At 32.7% G+C, this 17,910-nt stretch overlaps 2 protein-coding genes across 2 annotated transcripts in view; both read left to right on the forward strand.

Annotated features, from left to right (window-relative positions):
• LOC134842597 (Golgi SNAP receptor complex member 1-like) overlaps positions 1–17,910 on the forward strand; it is a 290,244-nt gene that overhangs the window by 37,023 nt on the left and 235,311 nt on the right. The gene's annotated exons all lie outside the window — the stretch shown is intronic.
• Positions 1–17,910, forward strand: part of LOC134842596 (spermatogenesis-associated protein 7 homolog) — a 532,288-nt gene that overhangs the window by 37,019 nt on the left and 477,359 nt on the right. The gene's annotated exons all lie outside the window — the stretch shown is intronic.

A 17,910-nucleotide genomic window follows, 5' to 3' on the forward strand; every position in this document is an offset into this window, starting at 1 on the left:
TAAATTTTTAAATTTAAACAAAATATAAACAATAAACAAAGCCGAGTTAGAAAAATTCATAGTCGAAACCTAAAAAAAAAAATTTTGTTCATTTATATAAAAGAGCTACAGAAGTTTAAATCCCACGTGTACAACTATAATTGAAAATCTAAAAAGGTTTCTTTTTGCTAGATTAAATTTTCACAATCAAGTTGCATCTAAATTAAAACTTCAAAATTATTGCGTTTCTATCTTGCTTTATTCATCGCTTCAAATTAGACCTAAATATTTTGGAATTAAACTTTTCTAACACTGAGGTTTTTGTTCATTTTTTTGAACAAACTTCGATTGGGAAATTTTTAAAATTTGATATCTCTCGATACCTGTTTTTTTTTGATACATGGTTTTGCTTTTGCTCGGGCTATATGTTTCTACTGTGATCGAGCTTTTTTTTGAAGTTGTGCTTGACCTAAAATTCTCAACCCAAGACAAAACATAAAGTCAGCACCTCAATTGGGGTTTGTTTTGACAAAAGAAGAAAGATCGGACTAACAATACGTCAAGACACTGTACACTGACAGTCATAGCATGGTGGTAAGGTTATACTAATGATTTGATTCCCTGCCATAACAAAATTAGTGTGTAAGGACAAGCTCTAACGTGACTTTTAGCATCAGGTCCACCACAGCATAACAAACTTTGGCTGCAATACCAGGTGAAAGTTCTAGAAAAAAAGACGACTTTGAGTAGCAAAAAAGAGCATTTCTCTACATATATATTTACTGAGTCTGAAATCTGAGTTAAAAAAAAACACGGGTTCTGCTCATGCAGACAGGTTATAGATCCTCTGTATGCTTAGTAATTTTTGTTTTATGCTTTTTCTTTTTTTAGTTTTATGCTTGGCGTGGGAGGTAAGAAATTAAATCCAAACTTCAATATTTTTTTTTGAATTAAAAGATATTTTAAGGAATGAAACGTCATTAACAAAATTTAATTTTGATAAATTGGAAAAATGATTGTTTGCTAATTTTTGTGAAGAAACTGAAAACTAATTTAACTGGTCAATGATAGTTTCTTATATTACAGAAGAAATAATTTAACTGGTCAATGATAGTTTCTTGTATTACAGAAGAACTAATTTAACTGGTCAATGATAGTTTCTTGTTTTATTCGAAAGATGTAGTAACTTGGAGAAAAGCTTAGATCAAACATCTAAAATATCGTGAAGCATTCTTTTGTAATCAAGAAACTCAGTAAAAAAACTCCAAATTGAAATGAAAGCCGTTGCACATTTTGTTTATTGTGGAACCTAAGCAACACTTTTTTGATAAAAGTGAACTGTTGCATCTGAACCTTTGTGAACGGTCAATAATTTAATCAAATTTTTGTGTGACAAAAACAACAAATTGGACCAAAGCATGGCATGCCGATACAAAAAAAAAAATTTATTTATTTATTTATTGGAATTGGTCCTAAATTATTGGAAAATATATGTTTTTCAGTCGTATCAGTCCCTAAAATTTTTAATTTAATCAAAATATAATCAATAAACACAGCCGAGTTAGAAAAGTTCATAGTAGAAACCTGAAGAAAGTTTTTTAGTCCATTTATATAAAAGAGCTACAGAGTTTTTAAATCCAATGTGTACAACTATAATTGAAAAATCTACAAAAGTCTCTTTTTGCTAGATTAAATTTTCACAATCAAGTTGCATCTATATTAAAACATCAAAAATATTGCGTTATTATCTTGCTTTATTGATCGCTTCAAATTAGACCAAAAATTTTGGAATTAAACTTTTGTAATACTGAGGTTTTTTTTATTTATTTTTGAACAAACTTCGACTGGGAAGTTTTAACATTTGATATCTCTCGATATCTGTTTTTTTGATACATGGTTTTGCTTTTGCTCGGGGTATATAATTCTACTGTGATCGAGCTTTTTTTTGATTTTGTGCTTGACCTAAATTTCTCAACCCAAGACAAAACATAAAGTGAGCATCCCGATTGGGGTTTGTTTTGACAGAAGAAGCAAGAGTGGACTAACAATACGTTAAGACACTGTACACTGACAATCTTAGCATGGTGGTAAAGTTATACTAATGATTTGATCCCCTGCCATGGCTAACTTAGTGTCTAGGGACAAGCTCTCACGTGATTTTTAGCATCAGGTCCACCACAGCCTAACAAACTTTGGTTGCAATACCAGGTGAAAATTCTAGAAAAAAAGACGACTTTGAGTAGCAAAAAAGAGCATTTCTCTATATATATACTGAGTCTGAAATCTGAGGTAACAACAACACGGGTTCTGCTTATGCAGACAGGTTATAGATCCTCTGTATGCTTAGTAACTTTTGTTTTATGCTTTTTCCTTGTTTAGTTTTATGCTTGGCGTGGCAAGTAAGAAATTAAATCCAAACTTCAATATTTTTTTTGAATTAAAAGATATTTTAAGGAATGAAATGCTATTAACAATATTTAATTTTGTTAAAATGGAAAAATGATTGTTTGCTAATTTTTGTGAAGAAACTGAAAACTAATTTAACAGGTCAATGACAGTTTCTTGTATTACAGAAAAATAAAACTGAAAAGATTCGAAAGATGTAGTAACCTGGAGAAAAGCTTAGATCAAACATCTAAAATATCGTAAAACATTCTTTAGTAATCAAGAAACGCAGTCAAAAAACTCCAAAATGAAATGAAAGCCGTTGCAAATTTTGTTTATTTTTGAACTTAAGAAACACTTTTTTTTTGATAAAAAACGAACTGCTGCATCTGAACCTTTGTAAACGGTTAATATTTTAATCAAATTACTGTGTGACAAAACAACAAATTGGACCAAAGCATCGCATTCCGATACAAAAAAAAGATTTATTTATTTATTTATTGGAATTGGTCCTAAATTATTGGAAAATATATGTTTTTCAGTCGTATCAGTCACTAAAACTTTTAATTTAATCAAAATATAAACAATAAACAAAGCTGAGTTAGAAAAATTCATATTCGAAACCTGAAGAAATTTTTTTAGTCCATTTATATAAAAGAGCTACAGAGTTTTTAAATCCAATGTGTACAACTATAATTGAAAAATCTAAAAAGTTTTCTTTTTGCTTGATTAAATTTTCACAATCAAGTTGCATCTATGTTAAAACTTCAAAATTATTGCGTTTCTAGCTTGCTTTATTCATCGCTTCAAATTAGATCTAAGAATTTTGGAATGAAACTTTTCTAACACTGAGGTTTTTGTTCATTTTTTTTGAACAAACTTCGACTGGGAAGTTTTTAACATTTGATGTCTCTCGTTACCTGTTTTTTTTTGATACACGGTTTTGCTTTTGCTCGGGGTATATGTTTCTACTGTGATCGAGCTTTTTTTTGAATTTGTGCTTGACCTAAATTTCTCAACCCAAGACAAAACATAAAGTGAGCACCTCGATTGGGGGTTGTTTTGACAGAAGAAGCAAGATCGGACTAAAAATACGTCAAGACACTGTACACTGACAGTCTTAGCATGGTGGTAAAGTTATACTAATGATTTGATCCCCTGCCATAGCTAAATTAGTGTGTAGGGCAAGCTCTCAGGTGACTTTTAGCATCAGGTCCACAACAGCCTAACAAACTTTGGTTGCAATACCAGGTGAAAATTCCAGAAAAAAGACGACTTTGAGTAGCAAAAAAGAGCATTTCTCTATATATATACTGAGTCTGAAATCTGAGGTAACAACAACACGGGTTCTGCTTATGCAGACAGGTTATAGATCCTCTGTATGCTTAGTAATTTTTGTTTTATGCTTTTTCCTTGTTTAGTTTTATGCTTGTTGTGGGAGGTAAGAAATAAAATCCAAACTTAAAAATTTTTTTTGAATTAAAAGATATTTTAAGGAATGAAACGCTATTAACAAAATTTCCTTTTGGTAAAATGGAAAAATGATTTTTTGCTAACTTTTGTGAAGAAACTGAAAACTAATTTAACTGGTCAATAACAGTCTCTAGTATTACAGAAAAATAAAACTGAAAAGTTTCGAAAGATGTAATAACCTGGAGAAAAGCTTAGATCAAACATCTAAAATATCGTAAAACATTCTTTAGTAATCAAGAAACTCAGTCAAAAAACTCCAAAATGAAATGGAAGCCATTGCACATTTTGTTTATTGTTGAACTTAAGAAACACTTTTTTTTTGATAAAAAACAAACTGCTGCATCTGAACCTTTGTAAACGGTCAATATTTTAATCAAATTACTGTGTGACAAAACAACAAATTGGACCAAAGCATGGCATTCCGATACAAAAAAAAAGATTTATTTATTTATTTATTGGAATTGGTCCTAAATTATTGGAAAATATATGTTTTTCAGTCGTATCAGTCCCTAAAATTTTTAATTTAATCAAAATATAAACATTAAACAAAGCCGATTTAGAAAAATTCATAGTCGAAACCTGAAAAAAAAAATTTAGTCCTTTTATATAAAAGAGCTACAGAAGTTTAAATCCAATGTGTACAACTATAATTGAAAAATCTAAAAAGGTTTCTTTTTGCTAGATTAAATTTTCACAATCAAGTTGCATCTATATTAAGACTTCAAAATTATTGCGTTTCTATCTTGCTTTATTCATCGCTTCAAATTAGACCTAAAATTTTTGGAAATAAAGTTTTCTAACACTGAGGTTTTTGTTCATTTTTTTTGAACAAACTTCGATTGGGAAATTTTTAACATTTGATATCTCTCGATACCTGTTTTTTTATACATGGTTTTGCTTTTGCTCGAAGAATATGTTTCTACTGTGATCGAGCTTTTTTTTGAATTTGTGCTTGACCTAAAATTCTCAATCCAAGACAAAACATAAAGTGAGCACCTCGATTGGGGTTTGTTTTGACAGAAGAAGCAAGATCGGACTAACAATACGTCAAGACACTGTACACTGACAGTCTTAGCATGGTGATAAGGTTATACTAATGATTTGATCCCCTGCCATAGCAAAACTAGTGTGTAAGGACAAGCTCTCACGTGACTTTTAGCATCAGGTCCACCACAGCCTAACAAACTTTGGCTGCAATTTCAGGTGAAAGTTCCAGAAAAAAAGACGACTTTGAGTAGCAAAAAAGAGCATTTCTCTACATATATATACTGAGTCTGAAATCTTAGGTAACAAAAACACGGGTTCTGCTTATGCATACAGATTATAGATCCTCTGTATGCTTAGTAATTTTTGTGTTATGCTTTTTCCTTGTTTAGTTTTATGCTTGGCGTGGGAGGTGAGAAATTAAATCCAAACTTCAATATTTTTTTTGAATTAAAAAATATTAACAAAATTTAATTTTGATAAAATGGAAAAATGATTGTTTGCTAATTTTTGTGAAGAAACTGAAAACTAATTTAACAGGTCAATGACAGTTTCTTGTATTACAGAAAATTAAAAATGAAAAGTTTCGAAAGATGTAGTAACCTGGAGAAAAGCTTAGATCAAACATCTAAAATATCGTGAAACATTCTTTTGTAATCAAGAAACTCAGGAAAAAAACTCCAAAATGAAATGAAAGCCGTTACAGATTTTGTTTATTGTTGAACTTAAGAAATACTTTTTTTTTGATAAAAATTGATCTGCTAAATCTGAAATTTTGTTAACGTTCAATAGTTTACTCAAATATTTGTGTGACAAAAACAACAAATGGGACCAAAGCATGGCATTCCGATATAAACAAGATTTATTTATGTATTTGTTGGAATTGGTCCTAAATTATTGGAAAATATATGTTTTTCTGTCGTTTCAGTCCCTAAGATTTTTAATTTAATCAAACTATAAACAATAAACAAAGCCGAGACAGAAAAAACCATAGTCGAAACCTGAAAAAAAATTTATTTCAATTATATAAAAGAGCTACAGAGTTTTTAAATCCTATATATACAACTATAATTGAAAAATCTAAGAAAGATTTCTTTTTTTGGTAGATTAAATTTTCACGATTAAGTTGCATCTATATTAAAACTTTAAAATTATTGCGTTTCTGTCTTGCTTCATTTCTCGCTTCAAATTAGATCTAAAAAGTTTTGGAATTAAACTTTTCTAACACTGAGGTTTTTGTTCATTTTTTTTTAACAAACTTCGACTGGGAAGTTTTTAACATTTGATATCTCTCGATACCTGTTTTTTTGATACATGATTTTGCTTATGCGTAGAAAAGATTCACGCAACTGAAGATAAATATCTTGTATATAACGTTTTAAAAAGTTTGCAAAATGGAATTTTCTTATCAAAATTTTTGGAAAATGTCAGCCAATGCGAGCTGTGGTCTTGAAAATTTAGTTTTTCGGATCCCCAGTCGAGAAATTTTAACCTAATTTGAAGCAACGTTTGAGCGGTTTGACAGTTTTTTAGACCATTGCGCTCATAATCTTGCATCAAAATGAGCGTTTTGAGCGTTTTTTCTCAAAGATTTGAGCGATTCCTAGCGTACAAAACCGATCAGAAACTGCGGAAGATTTCAACGGTTTTCAATCGTTTTTTCAGACAAGCCGCTCAAAAACCATTCAAATCGCGCGCGGTATTTGAGCGGTTTTTGTAAATAAATTGCTCAAAACTGCTGAAATACTTGTAGTACGAATGTTTGGCGAACAACCTCGACTTAGCGAACAAACTCGAGCTGCAGTTTCTTACTTCCGAAAAAATTTAATAACGTTCAGCGGATTGAGATAATGTAAAAAAACCCTATGGGAGCGCAACGGCAAGCAACCCAATTTAGCACAGCATGGCATATTTGTTTCAGCATTAGCCTATTAAAGCTATGTTATATGCAATAAAACTTTCAAAAAACCGCTCAAACTATTCAAATCTATATTCACCTAAGTCAAGGAGCCAAAATAATCACCATTTTACTGCACCGTAGCACACTCAGAGCAGAGGCCTTTCATATCCGTGGCAACTGCTTCCGATGAACAATTGCTGCCGCCTTCAATAGGTAGCTCAGAACGGCTTGAATTATCTCTCTTCATATATGGCCAAACTGTAGTACAATACAGGATTAGGTTCGTTTGATTGCTTCCTGAAAGTTTGCAGTAAAAGCGCATGAAAAATTTAAGCCAAAACAAATATCAGCTGCATTTGAAACAACGCTCTGACTGCGTTTTAAAGTTCCGAAGAACAAATAATTGATTTTAAAAATGATAAAAAATTTAAATTAAAAAAAAATTCAATTTGCTCCTACATTTTTTCTTCTTTTCCAAACCCCCATACCAAGCAATTTCTTAAATAATCTCTTTAATTTTGAGCTCAAGAAATCAATATGTTTTAATCAACTTACTATACATCATAACATGAATAGCAAACATACCAGTATGACCAATTCAGTTATTGTTCCAACTTTTGAAAAGGCGGAGGAACTTTGTATTCGGGTGTTTTAGTTTTTTTTTGTTTTTGTTTTCCACGCAAAATCAGGTACCACAAATAATGGTCGAATTTAAGCTATTTTAGTCGTGATTTAACTCACAACAAGAAACTTACAAAAAGTTTCCAGTGTCGAGAAAAACCGGTTCGAAACTTTTGATTTTTTTGTCTTATTTCGATCGAATAAAGCGAGCGAGCAGTCAGTTTTTAATGGGTTAAATGCTTACTTTAGCTTAATTAAAAACGTGAACACTTAGTTTTACTTGATTACGTTGGTTTACTGTGAGTTTTTACCACCTTTTTTGAATCAAATTTTTTGAAAATTCAAAAAACTCCAAAAAAATTTGAAAAATGTTTTCGATTTTTTTTTTCGTTTTTGCGAGTAATTTTTTTACATAAAATGCTTTTAATTCGTTCATTTTACTATGAGTGTCGAAAATACCTAGATCACAATTTTTTGATCTTTTTATCACACCACGCCAAAAAAACGACAAAATTTGAAAAAAAAACTGTTTTTTTTTCTAAGACTGCAGTCCAAACATTCTGTGCCACTTGCATAGTAACCGGCCATCTTTGTTACTAGTTTTGGATTCAATTTTTTGCAAATTAGTAATTAAATTTCGTTATTTTTTCACAGCGAATGATCAGAACCGTACCATTTTCGGTTCAGATCATGTGATATGTCATTCACTTTTCAGGGATGTTTTTGTGGCACTGTTTTTTTTTCAGCTTGGAAAACGACTAGTTTCAAAGCCATAAACAATGTTAAGACAATGCAAGGTATTTTTAAGGGTGAAAGTTCTACAAGAACGCGGATGATTTCATATTGTTTAGTTCACCTCTGCAAAAAACGTGAACTGATATGCATAAAAACAGTTTTTTTTTACCGAAGCAAATCTCCGGAACACGAACTTTTCCAAATGCAACGAAGTTCGAAACATTTTTTCAAAAGAACTGAATCTAATTTTTGATATGGTTTATTACCGGACCAGCGCGCGCATACTGCATAATTTGAGCATACTGCATAAATAGACAATTCCAAAAAGCAGGAACAGAATAGATTATTTGAAAATATCAATAAGCTTTTTCAGACAACTTTTGCATTCAAAAATCAATTTTTTAGTCAGAAAAAGTCGCAAGTCATCTAAAATACAAAATTTTTAAAGCAAAAACTGCTCGAATTTGGCTGATTTTTCTTGTAATTTATTTCAGTCTCCCTAAATTTTTGCAAATAATTGTTTCGACTTTCGAACAAAGGATGGAATATTCGTGTTCTGGGTTTTTTTCTCCTGACGACTTTTAGAATCTGTCAACTTGGTTTATCTCTCGCAAGACGGGATTCACTCCGCAAATTCAAAGTTCTTGTTTTCGACACAAAAACAGGTAACAAAAATAATCGTCGGACTGGTTGAGTTATATATCATATTAAAAACGTTTCAGTCGTGATTCGAACCACATCAAAAATAATCAAAAATTTTTGCCAATGCCGAAAAAAAAGCGGTTTTGAATCTTTGGTTTTTTGTCCTAATTTGAGCCAAAAAAGCAAGCGAGCGAGCTGTTTTTGTTTTCCAAGCAAAATCAGATACCACTAATAATCATCGGACTTGATTGAGTGATATATCATATTCAAACCCCTTCAGTCGAGATACGACATCAAAAAGTTTCAAAAAATAGTTTTCCTGATGCCGAGAAAAACTAGTTTAAATTTTTCCATTTTTGTCTAAATTCGATCGAGTGAGCAGGCTTACAATATCTTATTTATACCTAACTTAATTTATTTTTGTTCAAGTGAAGTTATTTTTTGCAGTTTTTAGCTTCCTCTTAGGAATCAAAGAATTCAAAAACTTGAGAAAAAATTTTGAAAAATTATTCTTAAGAAATTTCAATTTTTCAATTTTTATGTTTTTTCTTGTTATTTGTCAAAAACTGTTTCCAATTTGCAGATTTTACTTTGACTTACGAAAAAGCTTAAGCTCTGCTTTTCCGCTGAGATTCTTTTATCACACCAAGCCGAAAAACCACACTAATTGGAAAACAAATTTTGTTGTAATTTTTTAAGACCGGTACCGGTCGGAACATTCTCTGTTACTTGCACAGTAACCGGCTATCCTTGTAGGCTATTTCAGTTTATTCGAGTTAATGATTTCAGAGTTTGTTTTAGATTCACTCAATGTCCCTTACTGCTGTTCTCTCTTCTTCTACTTCTTCCGGTTCAGTCCTGTCTGGGCTCCACCATTTTCCTGTTGTATCTCTTCTCCATCCCGTACTATCTTCTTCTATTGAAACTCGACTCCATTTTCAAATTTTCGTTGTCCCCAGTTTGAATAGTTTTCTCCCGATTTGTATCGTGGTCACGGTCTGACTTGATGTTCCTGTCTCAGTTTGGCTAGATGTCTCTCTTTGGGTTCCGTATACAACCTCTGGTTGGCTTGATGATCTTTCTTCTCGAGTTTCTGTCCCCATGGCCTATTGCATCCCCCAGGCTCAGTGGATGACTCATCTGATGAAGTTGTGGCTTCGCATTGTGGTGTTCATAGGCAGGATTGTCTTCATCACCATTATAATCTCTCAACCTGTGGTTACGTGTCATTTAAACCATCTCCTCGTTTTTCGACTTAATTTCCATCCTCATCACATAACAATTGCTTTACTTCACATACATTTTGTCAGTCGAGTCGGCTTTTATCTTTTCTAATCTATTAAAAGAAAACCACAATTTAACCGTAGGTTGTTTGTGATCTAATTCTGGCAACATCTCTCATCATCACTGTCCTTTTCGAAGCTTTTTATTTTGACGAGTGTTGACTTTATGCCTGAGGTAGCAAATTCATAGAGTAATTTCAGATGAGGTACACCGTCTGTTCGTCACGCTATCTTTTTTTTCGGCCGGCTAGATTCGTGCAACTTCTTAGTCTTATACCAATCTTAATCTTACTTTTATATCTCCTAGGCCCAATACATCTAGTGCATACTGGTATTTGCGAGTTTATTCTTGGAGCTTCTCCAAAATTAGAAAAACTGTAGTCTAAGTTTACTCGAATTGTTTTGGTGCTGAAACTACAAGTAAATTCAGCACTTACAAAAAGTGTCAGTGTTAGTTATGGAATATGATTGATTATTTAGTTATATTTTATAATGATAGTTTTAGCAATAAAATAATTAGTTTATAAATACTAGTTTAAAACTGGTTCCACCCATCAGGGGTTTAGATTGTTTTTAGTTTTTAATTGTTTTTTATAGTGAAGGACAGGTGAAGTAGTTTTCCTGGAGAGGTTGGGGCAGTGACTTCGTGAAGAGAAAAGAGATGTAGTTGTTTGTGTAGAAAGAAGAAGAACACTTGTTCGTCTTCCAAAGGTGGGTCTCGTTTGATCGTGAATCATCTTGAGTGATCGTGTCAAGACTACAGATCGATGCAATGTTAAGCTTAGAGCTAGACTACGTGCGAGATGAAATTTGATTTTTTTTCGTGTGAAGTGCCAATGACTATGATTGGTATGTGAGATCAACACCGAGTTGGCCATTGGCCTGTTTCAATGGTTTCCTCTGCTGCGGTGTTGAGTCAATTCTTTAAATCCATTGAGGGTAGTTACTACGGCAACAAACCAATAGAATTTCCCTTCCAGAGTTGGAATGTAATCGAGTTTTCATCTACTTTGCTGCTCGTTCCTTTGGCTCTAAGATATCTTTTACCTTGCATTTATATATCTACATCTTTTTATTGAAGTCAATAATTTTAGTTATAATTTGTTTTTAGTTGTTTTCGCAAAAGCGTTTTTATTTAATTCGGTTAATTTAAAGAGTCGCTCACCTTAGATCAAATCTCGTCAAAAATAGAGTTTAAGCCACAAAGCGTGGGTGTAGCGCGGTGGGTTAGACAGGCTATAGAACTTGCTCAGTACGTCCCTCTGGTTATTGAGGCCAGGAGTATACTTTTGTCGTCTCTTTGGGCATAGTCTCTTTTTGTGCTAATTTTTTTCATTTTTTATCAGGTGTTTTTCTCTTTTTTTTTTGCTCTTGCTGTGTTCTTTTCTCAAAAGTAGATTATTTACTGTGATTTTTTTTTGACTTTTTAATGTTTAATTTGATTTCAAGTGAGTTTAAAAAGAAAATTTATCCAGTTTTAATCTGAGCTTAATCCGGTTCAAATTTAGAGTTGTTATCAGTTAGATTTGAAATTTGCAATTAATTTCTTAAATCATTCCTTGTGGGCGAGTTGCGCGATTTCGTGGAAAGAGTGTGTGATAATTGGGCAAAGAAAGATACATTGAAAATTTACAAAAGAAGTTATATAAAAATAGGTTAGTTTTTTTAATAATTTTTTTGCAACTTTATGAATTCACTACTTTATTCATTTAATTTTTACTGCCGAGTTATCAATATAGTGCTCTTGTATCTGAATTTGCTGCTTCAATAACTTAAATCACTTGTTAGATAGATGTTTCAACGCTTAGAAAAAACTTAAGAGTTTTTTATTTGGTTTTTTTTAGATGAATGATCGTTGAAATCTAAAATAGGAAAGTAAGAAATTTTTAAAGAATGGTTAGTGTTTGAATATAATTGTTTGTTGAAATATTTTGTGCATGCGCACGAAGAGTGTCATCATCAAAAAATCTATTGGTGAAGTCAGTTTGGTTTGTATCGGATGATGTGATGAATTTCAAAAGCATGCATATTATGTTTTTAGTTTGAAGAAGAGACCAAAGAAGCTCCTGCGCTTTGATGATCTTTAGTTCTTCGCTATTAAATGAGAATTCGTGACGTGGGTTTTGAAATAAACTATAAATTTTGTGGTTATATTCAGTGTTATGGATATAATATAGTATATTGATTTCAATGGGCTGTAAAGATTCGTGAGGGAAATTAGTGGGCGGTAGTCATCAACGTCAAAGGAATTGGTTGGTGGGCAGAATATATATAAATTTGTATTTTTTGTGAAAAAAGATCATATTTACATAGGATGCCGTGAGATTACTGTTTTTGTACAGTAAGTAAAACTTAGGAAGTATGTTGAATTGTTTTTTGAATTACTGAATGTAACTCTGTGTTGTTGGTTACGTGATGTTGTTTAAGATTTTTAGTCCTGTTGTATGAATTTGTAATATGTGTATGTGTGAGTCAGTTTTGTGCATAACACAATTTCATGCGAATAGTTCAAGTCCTTAGGTGTAAAGAAGTGAAAATTTAGTGCAAAAGGGTTAAATTTTTTGAAAGATGACTTGTATGCTTTAGTGTTTTTGAATCCAATAGCGATGATGTTGTCGAATTGTTTGATTGTACTATCGATATGAAATACATATTCGGACTTAATGAAATTTGTCATTGCTAGTTGAGGGTTAGTAATGTGGTCGTCCTCATTGGGGCTGACTTTCATGTAGCGTGTGATGGTGTGGTCATGATGATTCATGGAGAATCTGTTAGCGCGCGGTGCGATAAATCTGTTAAGTGTTTGGTTGAGTCCTGTTGTGGTGATTTGTTTTTCATGGAGTGTTGTTGTTACTTTGTGGAGGCGCGATTGACATAATCGGTTGCGGTGTTGTATAAGGGAAGCGCTACTGGATTAGTACAGTGGTAATCTGATATCCAAGAAAGTCTGCGAAACAGGCTGTGTTCGTCAACGAAATTCAGTTGACTATCGTTAGTGGTCGTATAGTAAGTATATTGAGGGAAAATTGGTAAGTAATTCACTAAAAATTCTTTGGTGTTAGCATGTTATTGATGCAGGAAAGATAGTCGGGCTGATCGGGGGCGGCTAATTAGGAAATGAGATGTTTGCGTTTAAAAACTTTGTGGGCTCTTGTTTCTGTTATATTTGCTTATTGTATTGAGGGTTCTGATGTTGAGGTAGAGTGCATTAGTTGAGGAATTCTTAGGGTGTTAGAGTTATGAAGGTGCTGTTGTAGTGTAATGAAGTTATCTAATCCATGCTCTAACTGGTTATTTGTTATGGGGCTAGGTGGGTCAGGTTATTTGCTCAACATCGGGCAAAGAACAGGAATCCGTGCATGGCGAGTTAGTTGTAAAGTTGGGTAGGAGAGGAGAAGTCGGGTCAGGAAAAGCAACTGCGATAGGAGTGGTGTTGGAGGTTGGATGGGTAGGAAAGCTACTGGTTGAGTTTTCCAATCTGTCGGTTTCTCGTGTACTAAAAATGTGGCTGTTTTGAGAACGGAAATTTATTGCGTGTGGCTTCTACAATCTGCACATTTTTGTCGTTTTTGTTTGAGTGATGAAGTTCGAAAGTGAAGTTGTGTATCTGATCTGGAAAAAATAGCCATTGATTTTAATTCTATTCTGGGTTACGGGCGAATGATCTTATGCTTTCTGATGGGATTTTTTCTAATGGTGGCATAGAGTAAAGTCTGGAGTAAAAAGATAAAATTTATCTTCATTGCATTTAGCTGTACTACGTCGGAGTTTTTTTCAGAACCACATGGGCCAGCTGTATCCCAACAATATGTGCGTCGTGAGAGTGTATCAACAAAATATACTTAATTTTTGTAGTATATTGTGATTTTTTCGTAACATCGTTTATCTTCAAAAACGTATAACGTTGAAACTTTTTTAGTAGACGTGTAGTACAAGAGATGTTTTCTTCGCAGTCGATGAAATTTGATCTATTGCTTGATAATAAAGATCCTGCATAGGGTATTTTCAATACTTCTAAGGTAAGTGATTGTAAAATGTGTGTACATTCGAGTTCACATAGATAGTGAAGTGCTTCTAGTTCAGATGATGACATTTCTTGAAAAACTTTGCTTAGGGTGTAGTCCAGTTTCATATCTAGATGTATATCATATCGACTTGCTCCAAAATATATGTTTTTCTTAAGTGAGAGTTCTTGCAATCGTGGGCTATCTCTATCTTCTGAGAATTTTTCCTCAAGGGTTTACTGTGTTTTTAGAAAATGTTACCGGGATATAAGATATTTCCTTTTTGCGTTTTTGAAATGGGAGTGCTGGGTTAATAATTAAATTTGCTGTTTTCACGTCAGAATTTTTTTTGTATTTGACTAGAATTTTGGGATATTGTAATTTCAAAAGTGGTTTAGGAGTTTTACAATCTACTCCTGTTTCAGGGTAAATTTTAGAAACGTGGTAATTTTTTTTCAATAACGTAAACGTTTTTATCGTTTTGCCTATTTTGTTGTTAATGTTTGACTGATGAAGTGCTACATGAGATACTGGGCTTTTCGGGTAGCTGAACTTGAGAGGTGAGCTCTTATACTGCTAATGGGTTCTTATAAATTCGTGGTACTAAACATAAAGTGTGATTGTTATGTAGGTGGTGTAACTGAGGTAATGCTGTAGGTGTTGGATTTATGTTATCTAGTGAATTATCGTAATTATTTGGTGTTGTAGATAGTTTCTATATGTAATAGCTAATATGAGCGTGAAGAAAATTTTGTTAATCGACTTAGAAAACATTCCAAAAAAGCCCTGCGAATAAAATGCACGCTACACTTGCTTGTTTACTCACTTGTGTATGTATTGCATTGTGTTGGAGATTTCGTTCATTAGTGAGAAGAGGAATCCAAAATATAGTCAATCTTTCTAATATGTAGTAGGGCCATCCTAGAAAAATTTTGAGTTAGTTTTTTGAGATTTTCAAAACTAAAGATTATATTTGGTGAAATATCTTGTGGACGGTACTTTCCAATGTTAAAAAAAAAAAATATATATATATATATATATATATATATATATATATATATATATATATCTTTTTTTTCGGCCGGATAGATTCGTACAACTTCTTAGTCTTATACCAATCTTAATCTTACTTTTATATCTCCTAGGCCCAATACATCTAGTGCATACTGGTATTTTCGAGTTTATTCTTGGATCTTCTCCAAAATTAGAAAAACTGTAGTCAAAGTTTATTCGAATTGTTTTGGTGCTGAAACTACAAGTAATTTCAGCACTTACAAAAAGTGTCAGTGTTAGTGATGGAATATGATTGATTATTTAGTTATATTTTATAATGATAGTTTTAGCAATAAAATAATTAGTTTATAAATACTAGTTTAGAACTGGTTCCACCCATCAGGGGTTTAGATAGTTTTTAGTTTTTAATTGTTTTTTATAGTGAAGGACAGGTGAAGTAGTTTTCCTGGAGAGGTTGGGGCAGTGACTTCGTGAAGAGAAGAGAGATGTAGTTGTTTGTGTAGAAAGAAGAAGAACACTTGTTCGTGTTCCAAAGGTGGGTCTCGTTTGATCGTGAATCATCTTGAGTGATCGTGTCAAGACTACAGATCGATGCAATGTTAAGCTTAGAGCTAGACTACGTGCGAGATGAAATTTGATTTTTTTTCGTGTGAAGTGCCAATGACTATGATTGGTATGTGAGATCAACACCGAGTTGGCCATTGGCCTGTTTCAATGGTTTCCTCTGCTGCGGTGTTGAGTCAATTCTTTAAATCTATTGAGGGTAGTTACTACGCCAACAAACCAATAGAATTTCCCTTCCAGAGTTGGAATGTAATCGAGTTTTCATCTACTTTGCTGCTCGTTCCTTTGGCTCTAAGATATCTTTTACCTTGCATTTATATATCTACATCTTTTTATTGAAGTCAATTTTAGTTATAATTTGTTTTTAGTTGTTTTCGCAAAAGCGTTTTTTTTTAATTCGGTTAAATTAAAGAGTCGCTCACCTTAGATCAAATCTCGTCAAAAATAGAGTTTAAGCCACAAAGCGTGGGTGTAGCGCGATGGTTAGACAGGCTATAGAACTTGCTCAGTACGTCCCTCTGGTTATTGAGGCCAGGAGTATACTTTTGTCGTCTCTTTGGGCATAGTCTCTTTTTGTGCTCATTTTTTTCATTTTTATCAGGTGTTTTTCTCTTTTTTTTGCTCTTGCTGTGTTCTTTTCTCAAAGTAGATTATTTACTGTGTTTTTTTTTTGACTTTTAATGTTTAATTTGATTTCAAGTGAGTTTAAAAAGAAAATTTATCCAGTTTTAATCTGAGCTTAATCCGGTTCAAATTTAGAGTTGTTATCAGTTAGATTTGAAATTTGCAATTTATTTCTTAAATCATTCCTTGTGGGCGAGTTGCGCGAGTTCGTGGAAAGAGTGTGTGATAATTGGGCAAAGAAAGATACATTGAAAATTTACAAAAGAAGTTATATAAAAATAGGTTCGTTTTTTTTAAAAATTTCTTTGCAACTTTATGAATTCACTACTTTATTCATTTAATTTTTACTGCCGAGTTATCAATATAGTGCTCTTGTATCTGAATTTCCTGCTTCAATAACTTAAATCACTTGTTAGATAGATGTTTCAACGCTTAGAAAAAACTTAAGAGTTTTTTATTTGGTTTTTTTTTAGATGAATGATCGTTGAAATCTAAAATAGGAAAGTAAGAAATTTTTAAAGAATGGTTAGTGGTTGAATCTAATTGTTTGTTAAAAAATTTTGTGCATGCGCACGAAGGGTGTCATCATCAAAAAATCTATTGGTAAAGTCAGTTTGGTTTGTATCGGATGATGTGATGAATTTCAAAAGCATGCATATTATGTTTTTAGTTTGAAGAAGAGACCAGAGAAGCTCCTGCGCTTTGATGATCTTTAGTTCTTTGCTATTAAATGAGAATTCGTGACGTGGGTTTTGAATTAAACTATAAATTTTGTGGTAGTATTCAGTGTTATGGATATAATATAGTATATTGATTTCAATGGGCTGTAAATATTCGTGAGGGAAATTAGTGGGGCGGTAGTCATCAACGTCAAAGGAATTGGTTGGTGGGCAGAATATATATAAATTTGTATTTTTCGTGAAATGGGATCATAATTACATAGGATGCCGTGAGATTACTGTTTTTGTACAGTAATTAAAACTTAGGAAGTATGTTGAAGAGTTTTTTGATTTACTGAATGTAAATCTGTGTTGTTGGTTACGTGATGTTGTTTAAGATTTTTAGTCCTGTTGTATGAATTTGTAATATGTGTATGTGTGAGTCAGTTTTGTGCATAACACAATTTCATGCGAACAGTTCAAGTCCTTAGGTGTAAAGAAGTGAAAATTTAGTGCAAAATGGTTAAATTTTTTGAAAGATGACTTGTATGCTTTAGTGTTTTTGAGTCCAAGAGCGATGATGTTGTCGACTTTTTTGATTATACTATCGATTTGAAACACATATTCGGACTTAATGAAATTTTTCATTGCTAGTTGAGGGTTAGTAATGTGGTCGTCCTCATTGGGGCTGACTTTCATGTAGCGTGTGATGGTGTGGTCATGATGATTCATGGAGAATCTGTTAGCGCGCGGTGCGATAAATCTGTTAAGTGTTTGGTTGAGTCCTGTTGTGGTGATTTGTTTTTCATGGAGTGTTGTTGTTACTTTGTGGAGGCGCGATGGCATAATCAGTTGCGGTGTTGTATAAGGGAAGCGCTAGTGGATTAGTACAGTGATAATCTGATATCCAAGAAAGTCTGGGAACAGGCTGTGTTCATCAACGAAATTCAGTTGACTATCGTTAGTGGTCGTATAGTAAGTATATTGAGGGAAAATTGGTAAGTAATTCACTAACTTGGTGTTAGCATGTTATTGATGCAGGA

This window comes from Symsagittifera roscoffensis, chromosome 3 (genome assembly GCF_963678635.1).
Source record: "Symsagittifera roscoffensis chromosome 3, txSymRosc1.1, whole genome shotgun sequence".
NCBI lineage: Eukaryota > Metazoa > Xenacoelomorpha > Acoela > Convolutidae > Symsagittifera > Symsagittifera roscoffensis.